Source organism: Hyperolius riggenbachi, chromosome 5 (genome assembly GCF_040937935.1).
Source record: "Hyperolius riggenbachi isolate aHypRig1 chromosome 5, aHypRig1.pri, whole genome shotgun sequence".
Taxonomy (NCBI): domain Eukaryota; kingdom Metazoa; phylum Chordata; class Amphibia; order Anura; family Hyperoliidae; genus Hyperolius; species Hyperolius riggenbachi.
This window is the reverse complement of record NC_090650.1, coordinates 48,007,259-48,022,399: the sequence shown is the minus strand read 5'-3', so window position 1 is coordinate 48,022,399 and position 15,141 is coordinate 48,007,259.

The following is a 15,141-nucleotide window of genomic DNA, read 5'->3' as shown; positions in this document are numbered from 1 at the left end:
TGGCTTACCAACAGCACTGGCATTACCATATGGGCATCCTGGGCAATTGCCTCAGGGCCTCAAGCCGGCTGCCAGGTGCTCCCAGGTCACCCCCTAACGTCACTGTGCTCCTGAGGGCACCGGCAATGTCTTCAGCAGAGTTGTGTCTCACTGGTCCTGGCGGGCGCGCTCCTCTATCAGTCCGTGGGACCATGCTTCATCTATCACTGGCTGCATCTTCTCTGTGAACTGAGGCATGCTATTACATAATAACATGCCTTGGAGGAGAGAGGGGAGGCGAGTGGCAGAAGTGGAGTGATGCAGGGACTTCGGGGCCGCTTTGTGGGGACAAGACTCCGGAGGTAAACATAACTTTTCATTACAGCAGTGCAGACGGATTTTTCTTTTTTGAATGGAGGTTTCATTTTACCCGGGAGTTCCATTCATACTAGAACAGGCCCTCTACAGCAAATGTAGCAGTCGCATCACTAGCAAAATAGTGATCATGCCGGCTGCAGTCATTGCTATCACGTACAGCATTTTACTGAAAACGAATTTGAAATATTCATCTCTTGTTAATTAGGTACCTGTAGATCAGGGATGTCAAACCTTTCCTACGAGGGCCGAGGCCCTCACACATTTTTGACACAGCTCAGATGAATTGATGGTTCTGAATCAGGAAAGGTGTGGTCCATCAGGTAGAACACATTCCTCTCTTTCTCAGTCCATCCTAAACACTGGCATGGATCTGGCCCTCCAGGCCTGGAGTTCCAAACCTGTGCTGTAGATGAACAAAATCTGTGAGGTTAAAACAAAATCTGGGAAGTTTCTGAACTTTGGCATAACACATGACGTTTCATTGTCTGGTGTGTAAATACTGTCAACAAGACTCTCTCTCCTTGTCACGGCCTTGTCTACTAATTACCTGTAAAACTATGATGAGTAAATGTTTATAACCTATCTGCCTCATCATTAGAGCGCAATCACTCCATTCATCACCATGAATGTTCTCTTAAGACATCCTACCACTGATTGCAAAAACACAAGAACTGCAGCAAAAGTTGAGCAGTAGCTCAGTGTAAGCAATCAGGTTTCATCCGCTAAAGTCCTGGACACATCCAACCATGCCGCCTGATTGTCATATGAATCTGGCCTGTTGGACAACGATCAGGCGTGTGCGTACGCATGGCAAATGACTAAACAAGCGACTGATAACAGGCAATCTGCCTGATCCAACCAGCGGATCAACTCACACGACTGTTGGGCTGATATTGTGCAGTTGGCTGTGTGTGTACAATGTTGTTTGAACAACGTGTGCTTGTTATGAATGCGGTCATATCGTGCAGTCCGTCAATTTCTGCTTGCGTGCACAGTATTCTAATGAGCTGGTCGTTCAGTTGGTGGTGGGGGGGAAAATATAAGTCGTATAATCGCTTGGTCGTGCTGGTAATCAAGTCATGGAGTTAGTCGAGCACTTTATTGGATGTGTGAACGAACATTTAAAACAAGGATTTTTTTTTTTTCTGGGCAACTGTCATACCTTTGCTTTGGATTTGATTGGACCTGGCATTGCAAGTTGTATCCCATGTTTTGTTACAGTACACCTGAATTGAGAGGTACAGTACTTGCGCCTGCACAGTAGAGCGGACCGTCAGCGATGGCTGGGAGCGGACCGACACTTGGCTGGGAGCAGTATTGCACCGTAGTTTGGCTACACTAGCCCTGTTTGGTGGGAGTGTTAGGAGTAGAAGGGGGGAGGTTAGTCTTAGGAGTGGGGAGGTTAGTGTTAGGAGTAGATAGGGAAAGGTTAGTGTGAGAATTAGGTTACAGAGGGTGATATAGAATAACGGTATAATTGCTGATATTCTAATATCGGTACTACCTCACACCCATTTTTCCATGCGCCCTTATTACACATACTACTAGTGTTCTGTCCAAACTTCTCTCCCTATCCAATCATCACCCGTGTGATGTAGATAAGGAGCAACTGGGGAGGGAACCAGCCAGTCTATTTTTCTGAGAACTCAGAGGTGACCTCGCCCACTTCCTCCTTGTATGCCACAGAATGGAGCGGAGGGAAGAAGTGGGAGTGGTCAGGGAGTGGCTCTCAGCAGAGGAAGAAACTTTCACTCTGCCAGCAGTTGCGTACATCGTCCTGAGCTTTCTGGGTCATGTGACTGACTTTTCTCTGTATCAAATATGAAATCCCTTTAAATAGTCATTGTCACCTACTCACCTTTACTAACAACAAAAAATCCAGGAGGGTGAAATCGGGCTTGGCTTCGCACACAGCACTGTTTGTTGGAACAAGGCCCATTTCCCCCTATTTTGTTGTCAGAGGTGGATTAGTGCTTTGTCTGGCTCTGAGTGCCGTGTGTTGGCGGTAAGATGGCAGTGTTTCCTCAGTAATCTCCTGCCGTTTCCACAAATCCTCTGCTGCTCCTTTCCAGCCAGTGAATGACAGGTACATCCCTGCCTAATAAGTGATGTCTGTAATGATTCCACACCTCGCCTGACACACCCTGAATTAGTGTGCAGCCAAGGTTCAGGTTCTGCCAGTTGCCAGCGTGCAATTCATATAATTACGTGCTTGTTTTAAATAGCATTTGTGATACTTTGATTAGTTAAGGCTGTGACTGCTCTCCTTTTAGGTCAGTGGGAAGACTACAATTATGCTTTACGAGCAGCTGAATGGAATAATTAAGCGCTGAACATGTGACATGATTTAATGACGCTCAACACCCTAATGATGAAAGGATTGTGTCTCTCGGAGAGGCCATTGCTTCTAAGAGGAGAAAATAATGGTGACACTCGGAGCAGGTTCTACGGTGGGGCCGGCAATACAGAGAGTCTAATTGGGGAGAGGCTACAATGGTACTAAAAGCCCCCTTATTAGAATACTAAGGAAAACAAAAGTTCGCTTACTTAAAACAGAAAGAATTTGTGATAATTCAGGTTGGAGTGAGCTTGAGATGTCACCCAGTGCCTCACTGCTGAATATATGCAAATTAACCATTGTTGCCCTTAGAAGCTAAACACACCTCCAGAACCGCTGTTATGCAATGGCATGTCAGCTTGTTAATTTGTACAGAGCCATAATAATCCATTGTAGCCCCTTACACGCTCCAATGAGTTCTGGGTCACCATGAGCTTGCTGGTTAGTCTGTCCCTCTCAGGGGTTACAAGCCCTACTGCATAGAGCCAAATGAATCCATTCCATGCACTGATGAGGATCAAACAATCAGAAACAGTCTATATGCATGTTGGATTATTCTGGCTCTGTACAAATTAACAAGCTGACACATCGTTGCATTCCAGCGGTTCTGGAGGTGTGTTTAGCTTCTAAGGGTAACAATGGTTAATTTACATATATTCAGCAGGGTTGCTCTGGGAGACAACTCAAGCTCACTCCAACCTGAATTATCGCAAATTCTTTCTGTTTTAAGAAAGCAAACTTTTGTTTCCTTAATTGGGGAGATGAGCTGATATATTTTAAGCCACCAGTTTATTTTTCCCCCAAATAAGTAAAGCCTTTTATGCTGAATTTATAAACTAATAACTGTAAAGCAAATCTTTCTTTATAGGATAACTGAAGCAAGAGGGATATGGAGGCTGCCATATTTATTTCTTTTTAAGAAATACCAGTTGCCTGGCTGTCCTGCTGCTTGTTTAAAAGGAAATAAATATAGAAGCCTCCATATTCTTCTTGTTTCAGTTGTCCTTTAAAGATGAAGTACGGCCTGGCTTATCACAGGGTTCCAAACTTGTATCCCATCTTACTGACTATACAGTTAAAAGAGGAACTTCAGCCTAAACAAACATACTGTCCTTAAGTTACATGAGTTATGTTAATTAAAATAGGTAATATAATCTCTTACCCACCCTGTTTTAAAAGAACAGGCAAATGTTTATGATTTCACGGGGGCAGCCATCTTTTTGGTATATTGAAAGGAGGTGACAGGGAGCATAAGAGACAGTTCCAACTGTCCTGTGTCCTGACCACTCCCAGCTGCGCGCGCTAGGCTTCAACTCTCAAATTAAAAATTAAAAAAAAATTTGTGCCAAAAACAGCAGAACAAGAACAACATCAGAAATCCCATCATGCTTTGCACAGCATCAGAGGAAAAATGCCAGGGCAGATATCTTTGATGGGGTGGAGATTAGCTTCTGTGCAGCTAAAAATGAGGCTTGGGTAAGAAAAACAAAGTTCTCATGCTGTGAAATTCTTAAAGAGGAACTCCAGTGAAAATAATGTAGTAAAAAAAGTGCTTCATTTTTTACCATAATTATGTATAAATGATTTAGTCAGTGTTTGCTCATTGTAAAATCTTTCCTCTCCCCGATTTACATTCTGACATTTATTACATGGTGACATTGTTACTGTGGGCAGGTTATGTAGCTGCTCCTAGCTGTTTTGGCTGTTTTAGACAGCTGTAAACAGCTAATTCCTGTCTGTGAACATTGTTACATTGTGGCAGTTTGCCCAGAGTACCGCGGTACTCAGAGCTTCTTGTGGGAGGGGTTTCAGCACAAAATCAGTCATATAGCGCCCCCTGATGGTCTGTTTGTGAAAAGCATTATATTTCTCATGTAAAAGGGGGTATCAGCTACTGATTGGGATAAAGTTCAATTCAAGGTTGGAGTTTCTCTTTAAAGAAACACCAAGCCATTTTCAGTGCTGCTGAGTAGATTGTCAGTCTGGAGGTTCACTTTAACCTACTGCATTTGTGCCAAAGTAATGTCATCACTCTCAGTTTAAAGAAAACCTGAAGTCAAATAAAACTTATTAGATTGCATATGTTTTATAAAGAGTAATAGAAAACAAAATTGAGTCTCATATTTTTATTTTAAGTTAAGAGCTTCATTTTTAAGGCTTCATTCTAAACAGTAGCCATGACAAATCTGCTTTGTTGAACGACAAAACAAACAGAAGTAATAATCCTTTGAACATTTTTTGTGCTAAAACATTATCAGCAGTCCTTTCTCAGTCAGATAAAACTGTTTTAGCTACGACTTAATTTCCAATAACTGGACTGCATTTGACAAATGTTTAACAAGTTTCTTTGCATATTATTATTATTTAGTATTTATATAGCACTGACATCTTCCGCACACTTTACAGAGTACATAGTCATTTCACTACAACACCATTGCTGGACTGCGCTCTCCACTTCCTATAACAATACAAGATTGCACATAGCGTAACTCTGTGTGCATTAATTCACACACCACCCGTGTTTCAGTGTAAAAAAGTGCATCACACGTGACCACACACTCCTTCTTTGATTCTGCTCACCGGATTTTCACCACCTCAAAGAACAGGTGGATCTATCGCTCAAACATATTCCTCAAAGCACTTGCTCAGATCTTCATCTTTTCTTTAATGTAAAAATTATTCTCCAATGAAAACACATAAGAACACAATAGCGTAATACTGTTAAAACTCAACCAAACGCCCGCGCACTGACTGCGCACTCACGTGATTGTTTCTTGTAATCAAGCACATCAGATAACAACAGCGAGGTCTGCCCGGCAGTTGGGTGGATGAGTGGCGTCCCGACTCCCCGTCCCTCTCCGCGGTCGTCCTGCTACTATTTCGGCATTTGAAAAACTATTTCGGCGTTTCGGCATTCAAACGCCGAAATAGTAGCAGGACGACCGCGGAGAGGGACGGGGAGTCGGGACGCCGCTCATCCACCCAACTGCCGGGCAGACCTCGCTGATGTTATCTGATGTGCTTGATTACAAGAAACAATCACGTGAGTGCACAGTCTGTGCGCGGGCGTTTGGTTGAGTTTTAACAGTATTACGCAATCGTGTTGTAATCTCTACCTGGAAAAGTGTGACAGCGATCCCATTGGAGTATGTGGAGACTTTGTGGACAATCTTTATATTTGGAGGACAGTGTGTACTGTATATGCAATTTATTGCGGACAGCGCAGCCCAGTTGATAAATAAAGTAATTTCACTAAGTGTCCATCAATGAGGCTCACAATCTAACCCCTACCATAATGATATTCCCATTGTAATTTAGGAAGAAGCCAATTACCTTATTTATATGTTTTGGAATGTGGGAGGAAACCCGAGTGTCCAGAGGAAACCCACACAGGGAGAACATTCAAACTGTGTTTGAAAAGTGCCCTGGCTAAGATTCGAAAAGGGGGCCCAGCGCTTTCTACTTCTTGGGATATGACTGTGGGTGCTGCTTCTCATGCTGCCAGAACACCAGCAGCAGCCCCTTCTCTCAATCACCTCCCTGAGTTCCAGCACTGCAATTTTACTTCTGTCCTCCGGGTGGCTCTGTAACTCTTTGGTGAGATCAATGATGGCGATCTCACCAGAGTGATGCAAAGCCTCCGAGGACAGGAAGGAGACCGGCTACCGACGTCTGGATCCCCCGGGAGGTGAGTAAGCTACTGCTGCGAGCAATACTCTGCATAGAGCTTCCGGCAGCTAGCCCGAGCATAGCTCTGGATTACCGCCAGGGAGGTTAAGCCTTTATTTGTTACTAGCTGGTGGCCCGGCGTTGCCCGGGTATGTATTTGGCCGGTGTTGGCTCCACCCACTTTTTCTAACCCCAACACTCAATTACTCAATTACTTAAGTGTGTGAGCTTTGCGGTCTTTGGCATCAATAATTTGCATTGAAATAAAATAAATCTGATTGGCTGTGGCTCCACCCCTTTTCTGAATTTGAACCCCAATCACCCAATTGGCAACTGTACTAGGTACAGGTGATTAATAGTGCAAGAGGCTTGTGCCATTAACAGTGCAAGAATGGCAGCAAATAAATATTGCCCTTGAAAATCAAGAGGCTGATTTTGATTGGCTTTTGTACGCTCCACTCACTTTTCTGAATATTAATCCCAGTCACCCAGTGACCGACTTTGCAAAGTTTGAGGACCCTGCCATTAACAATATAAGAATGGCTTCAGGAAAGGTTGAGGGAAAGACTGCGCATCCCTAAACACATGCTGCAATTGAATGGTTAATCGCACAGGCATACACCGCCTCTGCCAGACTGAAAAATGCATGCCCTGCATCCAAGACAAATGCTAACATTTATTAAGCTAGGAGGAACTTTAGCTTCCAATATGGTTTGCATGCAAAGTATATTATACTAGACACTTGCGCCACGGTGAGGCAAACCTCCGGGCAAGTGACCTAACCTAAATTTAAAACCTTGGGAGCAGCTAAGCAAAAAGAAAATGTGTAACTTACATTTTGTTGAACAGCGAGAAGAACGCCAGCGCATACTGCCAAGGCTGCATCTGAAATGACCACCAGCTCAGTGTGTAGCACCTACATAGATTTTCTGCACACTTTGCATTCAATTCAGATGCAAATCATATGCAAATCTGCTACTACTTATTATGCAAACAGGAAACTCAGGAGGAGGGGCTGGGAGCAGCTAACCTAATAGTTACATAGTTACAAAGTTAAGGAAAGGTTGGGGGAAAGGCTGCACATCCCTAAACACATGCTGCAATTGAATGGTTAATCACACAGGCATACACCGCCTCTGCCAGACTGAAAAATGCATGCCCTGCATCCAAGACAAGTGCTAACATTTATTAAGCTAGGAGGAACTTTAGCTTCCAATATGGTTTGCATGCAAAGTATATTATACTAGACACTTGCGCCACGGTGAGGCAAACCTCCGGGCAAGTGACCTAACCTGGCTTCAGTTTATATTTTCCCAATTAAATTTTATATTTATCTCCGCCCACTGATGTCCTGACACTGCCCGGGTATGTATTTGGCTGGTGTTGGCTCCGCCCACTTTTTCTAACCCTAACACACAATTACTCAACAACTCCATTACTAAGTTTGTGAGCTTTGCGGTCTTTAGCATCAATAACTATCATTAAAATGAAACAAATCAGATTGGCTGTTTGTGGCTCCACTTCCTTTTATCAATGTAAACCCCAGTCACCCAATAACCAACTGTACCAGGTTTGAGGCTTGCACCATTAACAGTGCAAGAATGACAGCAATGAAATATTCCCCTTAAAAATCAATAGGTGAATTTTGATTGGCTTTTGTAAGCCCCACCCACTTTTCTGAATATTAATCCCAGTCATCCAGTAACCAACTGTGCAAAGTTTGAGAACCCTACCATTAACAGTGTAAGAATGGCTGCTGTTTACATTTTCCAGTGAAATTTGTATTTTGTCTCTGCCCACTGATGACCCGGTTGTTGCCCTGTTATGTATCTGGCAGGTGTTGGCTGCGCCCACTTTTCCTAACCCTAACACACAATTAATCAATTACCAAGTTTGTGAGCTTTGCGGTGTTTGGCATCAGTCCTTTGCATTGGAATTAAACAAATCTGATTGGCTGTTTGTGGCTCCAACCCCTTACTCAATTTGAACCCTAGTCACCCAATGATCAACTGTACCAGGTTTGAGACTTGTGCCATTAACAGTGCAAGAATGACAGCAATGTAAATATTCCCCTTTAAAATCAATAGGTGAATTTTGATTGGCTTTTATAGGCTCCACCCACCCAGCGACCAACTGTGCAAAGTTTGAGAACCCTACCATTAACAGTGTAAGAATGGCTGCAGTTTACATTTTCCCAGTGAAATTTGTATTTGTCTCCGCCCACTTTTTGGTTATGGGAATAAAAAGATCGAGTAACAAACATCCAAACATCCAGACATTCCATTTATAATATTAGTAGGATGATTTTTATGGTTATAGCTTACAGCTTATGAAAACCCCAAAAATCAAAATCTCAGACCATCAGAATATTGGGAAAATGTTCCATATTTCAGGCTCAAAGTGTCAGTCTCTAATCAGCTAATTAATCCAAAACACCTGCAAAGGGTTCCTAGTTCATATATCAGTTCCACATTTTAAGTTGAATTTCTGAAATAAATGGACTTTTGCGCAATATTCAATTTTTTTCTAGTTTTACCTGTAAGGCTTTTTCAAGCAATCTAAAAAAAAAATATCTTGCACCGGGGCTAAGCTTTAAAGGATACCTGAAGTAAGAGGTATATGGAGGCTGCCATATTTATTAATACCAGTCATGGTCTATGGATAAAAGTATTAGACGTAGAAGATCAGCAGGACAGCCAGGCAAGGTGCATTGTTTAAAAGGAAATAAATATGGCAGCCTCCATATCTCGCTCACTTCAGGTATCCTTTAAGTATGCCAGGCTGGGTCATGTCCTCTCAGTAGAGCAGATATAATGTATTGTAATACATTTCTGGGCAATGCAATGTGTACCTCTCTCTGATCCCAGAGCTGAGGCTGGTGGCAGAAAGTTGCAGCCTGAGTGTCTCTAGAAGAACTTGATGAATAATTAATAAATATAACAATAACAACAACAACAACAGACAAGCCAATGCTGGTGCTGCTTAAAGAGAACCTGAACTGAAAATAAAACGTCAAAATAACCATACACAGGTCATACTTACCTCCTGTGTAGTCTACTACTTAATCGCTCTCTCCTCTCCTGCGTCCTGTTTGTCCACTGTGATTAATGGATTTCTCTGTCTTCCATTTTAAAAATGGCCACTACCCCCTATCAGCTCCCTGGTCAGCACATTGTTAAGCTGTATTATCACCCACTTGAGCCATAGGGAAACATGGACATTACCTTGCACATGCAGTTGTAACTGACAGCTGCTGATATATAACTGACAGCAACTGGTATATTTCAGTTCTGACAAAATATTGTCAGAACTGGAAGGGATCACTGTAAGAAGAAAATAGTGAGCCTCTGAGAGGAACTGACGGTGAGGTTAGTATGTAATATTCATTTGCAGCTATGTCATGTGTTTATTTTAAATAATTTTTGTCGCTTCAGGTTCCTTTTAAGAAGCAGTACTAAGAAGATGCTGAAAGACACAGAGGGTCGATCTGCCAGTGAGGCCCCCCCCCCCCCTTCCTCCACCCCAATCATCAGACAGAATCTTGCTGATCAATTCAGATGTTAATAAACAAATCATTCTACTGGGACTAAGCATTGTGGTTGCCATGCCAACAACACTCTGACTTCAGGCTTAGATGGGGCTGCCATCCATTGGTCTCTAGAGGCTCCGATCTGCAAGGCAGCCACTGTCAGAGTCCCCACACAATTATGTAAGCGCCAATATATCTCCGGCCAGATAAAAGAGGCAGCTCTACATAGCCGGCCAACACAAATAGTGGTGCTCAGCAGAGCTCGAATATTCGAGTAGCTCGAATATTCGAGCTCTTTTTCAGCTATTCGAGCTCGGTATTCGAGCTCCGAATAGCTGTAGCTATTCGAATGGGCTATTCGAGAACACTCGAATAGCCCATTCACTATTCGAGCTATTCGAGCAAACCGGCGCTATTCGAGCTCGGTACCGAGCTCGAATAGCGTCATAGCCCAGATTGATGTGCTTAGAGCCAATCAGAGGGCTCCCAGGCCCTCTGACGGCAGCCAATCACAGAGGGGGACCCTGGCCAGCCCCTACCCTATAAATAGCGGCCGCCATGTTCGGGTTTTCCATGCTTGCCTGAGACTTGTACAGAGAGAGATCTGCTCCTTTGTGCTTTGGCTTAGCAAGTGCTCTATTGTGTTCATTTACCTAGCGTTTTTGCTCACCTACACCTGCCATATACACCTGTATTGTTGTTATTTAGATAGACATTGTATTTTAGTTAGTAGCTTGTGTGTTACATTAGAGACAGGCAGCTGCTGCAAGCTTACAGGTTTAGGCCTCAGGGGGGCCTTGCCTCTGTGGGCAGCTGTCCTCTGTTTATTTCTCTCATCATCTATACCAGTATTTCTGCTGTCCTTTACTAATAGTATTGTAGTTATACTGTACTAGGAGTAGGACACTCACTGACTGTCACTGTTTATAGGCTACTAGCTAGCTCCTGCGTGTGTGCACTCACTCACTGTCTGTGTGTACACACACTCTATTTCCTTCTGATTACTGATTGATTATTGTTAGTTGTACTTACTTACTACTTACTCTTACTGTACCCGTAGGGACACTCACTGTCACTGTTCATATAGGCTACTAGCTCCTGCGTGTGCGCACTCACTGTCTGAGTGTACACACACAACACACACTCTATTTCCTTCTGATCGCTGATTGATTATTGTAATTAGTTAGTTCTACTTACTGTTACTACTTACTCTTACTGTACTAGGAGTCTAGGACACTCAGTCACTGTGTTCATAGGCTACTAGCTCCTGCGTGCGTGCACTCACTGTCTGAGTGTACACACACCCACACTCCATTTCCTTCTGATCGCTGATTGATTATTGTTATTAGTTAGTTCTACTTACTGTTACTACTTACTTACTCTTACTGTACTAGGAGTCTAGGACACTCAGTCACTGTGTCCATAGGCTACTAGCTCCTGCGTGCGTGCACTCACTGTCTGAGTGTACACACACCACCCACACTCCATTTCCTTCTGATCGCTGATTGATTATTGTTATTAGTTAGTTCTACTACTTACTGTTACTACTTACTGTACTAGGAGTCTAGGACACTCAGTCACTGTGTCCATAGGCTACTAGCTCCTGCGTGCGTGCACTCACTGTCTGAGTGTACACACACCACCCACACTCCATTTCCTTCTGATCGCTGATTGATTATTGTTATTAGTTAGTTCTACTACTTACTGTTACTACTTACTTACTCTTACTGTACTAGGAGTCTAGGACACCCAGTCACTGTGTCCATAGGCTACTAGCTCCTGCGTGCGTGCACTCACTGTCTGAGTGTACACACACCACCCACACTCCATTTCCTTCTGATCGCTGATTGATTATTGTTATTAGTTAGTTCTACTTACTGTTACTACTTACTCTTACTGTACTAGGAGTCTAGGACACTCAGTCACTGTGTCCATAGGCTACTAGCTCCTGCGTGCGTGCACTCACTGTCTGAGTGTACACACACCACCCACACTCCATTTCCTTCTGATCGCTGATTGATTATTGTTATTAGTTAGTTCTACTACTTACTGTTACTACTTACTGTACTAGGAGTCTAGGACACTCAGTCACTGTGTCCATAGGCTACTAGCTCCTGCGTGCGTGCACTCACTGTCTGAGTGTACACACACCACCCACACTCCATTTCCTTCTGATCGCTGATTGATTATTGTTATTAGTTAGTTCTACTACTTACTGTTACTACTTACTTACTCTTACTGTACTAGGAGTCTAGGACACCCAGTCACTGTGTCCATAGGCTACTAGCTCCTGCGTGCGTGCACTCACTGTCTGAGTGTACACACACCACCCACACTCCATTTCCTTCTGATCGCTGATTGATTATTGTTATTAGTTAGTTCTACTACTTACTGTTACTACTTACTTACTCTTACTGTACTAGGAGTCTAGGACACCCAGTCACTGTGTCCATAGGCTACTAGCTCCTGCGTGCGTGCACTCACTGTCTGAGTGTACACACACCACCCACACTCCATTTCCTTCTGATCGCTGATTGATTATTGTTATTAGTTAGTTCTACTTACTGTTACTACTTACTCTTACTGTACTAGGAGTCTAGGACACTCAGTCACTGTGTCCATAGGCTACTAGCTCCTGCGTGCGTGCACTCACTGTCTGAGTGTACACACACCACCCACACTCCATTTCCTTCTGATCGCTGATTGATTATTGTTATTAGTTAGTTCTACTACTTACTGTTACTACTTACTGTACTAGGAGTCTAGGACACTCAGTCACTGTGTCCATAGGCTACTAGCTCCTGCGTGCGTGCACTCACTGTCTGAGTGTACACACACCACCCACACTCCATTTCCTTCTGATCGCTGATTGATTATTGTTATTAGTTAGTTCTACTACTTACTGTTACTACTTACTTACTCTTACTGTACTAGGAGTCTAGGACACCCAGTCACTGTGTCCATAGGCTACTAGCTCCTGCGTGCGTGCACTCACTGTCTGAGTGTACACACACCACCCACACTCCATTTCCTTCTGATCGCTGATTGATTATTGTTATTAGTTAGTTCTACTTACTGTTACTACTTACTTACTCTTACTGTACTAGGAGTCTAGGACACTCAGTCACTGTGTCCATAGGCTACTAGCTCCTGCGTGCGTGCACTCACTGTCTGAGTGTACACACACCACCCACACTCCATTTCCTTCTGATCGCTGATTGATTATTGTTATTAGTTAGTTCTACTACTTACTGTTACTACTTACTGTACTAGGAGTCTAGGACACTCAGTCACTGTGTCCATAGGCTACTAGCTCCTGCGTGCGTGCACTCACTGTCTGAGTGTACACACACCACCCACACTCCATTTCCTTCTGATCGCTGATTGATTATTGTTATTAGTTAGTTCTACTACTTACTGTTACTACTTACTTACTCTTACTGTACTAGGAGTCTAGGACACCCAGTCACTGTGTCCATAGGCTACTAGCTCCTGCGTGCGTGCACTCACTGTCTGAGTGTACACACACCACCCACACTCCATTTCCTTCTGATCGCTGATTGATTATTGTTATTAGTTAGTTCTACTTACTGTTACTACTTACTTACTCTTACTGTACTAGGAGTCTAGGACACTCAGTCACTGTGTCCATAGGCTACTAGCTCCTGCGTGCGTGCACTCACTGTCTGAGTGTACACACACACCACCCACACTCCATTTCCTTCTGATCGCTGATTGATTATTGTTATTAGTTAGTTCTACTTACTGTTACTACTTACTTACTCTTACCGTACTAGGAGTCTAGGACACTCAGTCACTGTGTCCATAGGCTACTAGCTCCTGCGTGCGTGCACTCACTGTCTGAGTGTACACACACTAAATTTACTTGTGATTACTACTACTGATTATTGTAACTGCTAGTTGTACTTCCTGACTGTTAATACTTACTTACTGTACTAGGGGACACTCACTCAGTCACCTCACCAACCAACCCACTCCATTAAAGTACCCCACTTTTCACCCGCCCTTTTACAAAACTTTTGTCTATACGCCCAAAACATTGAAGATGTCTGGAAGTGGCAGCCAGCGCGGTTTGGGCAAGGGGAAGGGCAGCAAGGGAATCAGGAAGAGAGGGAGCAGCATTGTGGCAAGCCGCGGCCGCGGGCGCGCCACCATGCACAGTTCCGCAGCAGCAGCAGCAGCGTCAGTGGCTAACATTCCTCCCATAGCCACTGGCCGTGGACGCCTTGGGCGCCGCCCAGGAGGAGCATCTGCAACTCACGCTGCAGAGACACAGCAGCAGCAGCGTGTAGCACCTGCTCCCATTTTCCTCCAGCCGGGTCGGAAACGTCCCATTGAGGAAAAGGATGCAGACACTGTGGTGCAACTCATGACGGAGGATGAGCAGCCCGCCATCAGCTCTGCATCCGAGGCCTCCACCCTCACCACCACCACCACCACCACCCCTGTTCGCAGCAGCCGCCCAGCAGGGTCTGGGGAGGAGGCCAGTTCACCGTCAGTCGCCGACCTCTCATTCAGCACTCTTTTGACCCCAGGCATGATGAGTCAATTGAATGCTGTTGTTGGCGATTTGGAGGAGGAGATGCTGATGGGCACTTTGGGGGAGGAGGGATTGGACAGCAAGACTGTGGCGACAGTCAAGCGTCCCATCCATGCATCAGCAGAGGAGTTTGGGGGGTCATCATCAGAGCAGGACATGTTTCAGGAGGGGCATGATGATGATGACCCGGTGACAGACAGAGACTGGGTGCCAACACATCCAGAGGATGTCGTCCTCAGCAGCTCTGAGGAGGAGGAGGAGGATGCGGTTGTGGGCCTTGCAAGGAGGCGCATCATTGCAAGCATTGGCAGCGTCCCACAGCCTGCTGGTGTCTCAGGCTCAGCAGCAGCAGCAGCAGCATCAGCCAGTACCACCACCAGCCGCACCCAAGACCCCCCCCCCCCCCCAACCACCACAGGGAAACAGGCAGCAGCGCTTCCATGCCGTAGGGGGATGTTTTTGTCACCAATCTGGCGGTTTTTCACCATGCCCACAGTGTACAGCAAGTACGCCACTTGCAACCACTGTCAGCGGAAGTTGAGCAGAGGTGCAGACCCCTTGAAGTTCAGCACCAGCTCGCTGATCAACCACCTTTCTGCGAAACACTTCCACCAGCATGAGGAGTTCCAGAGGCTGAAGGCATCTGGTGCTGGCAGTGGCACCAATCCCATCACTGCACAGCCTTCA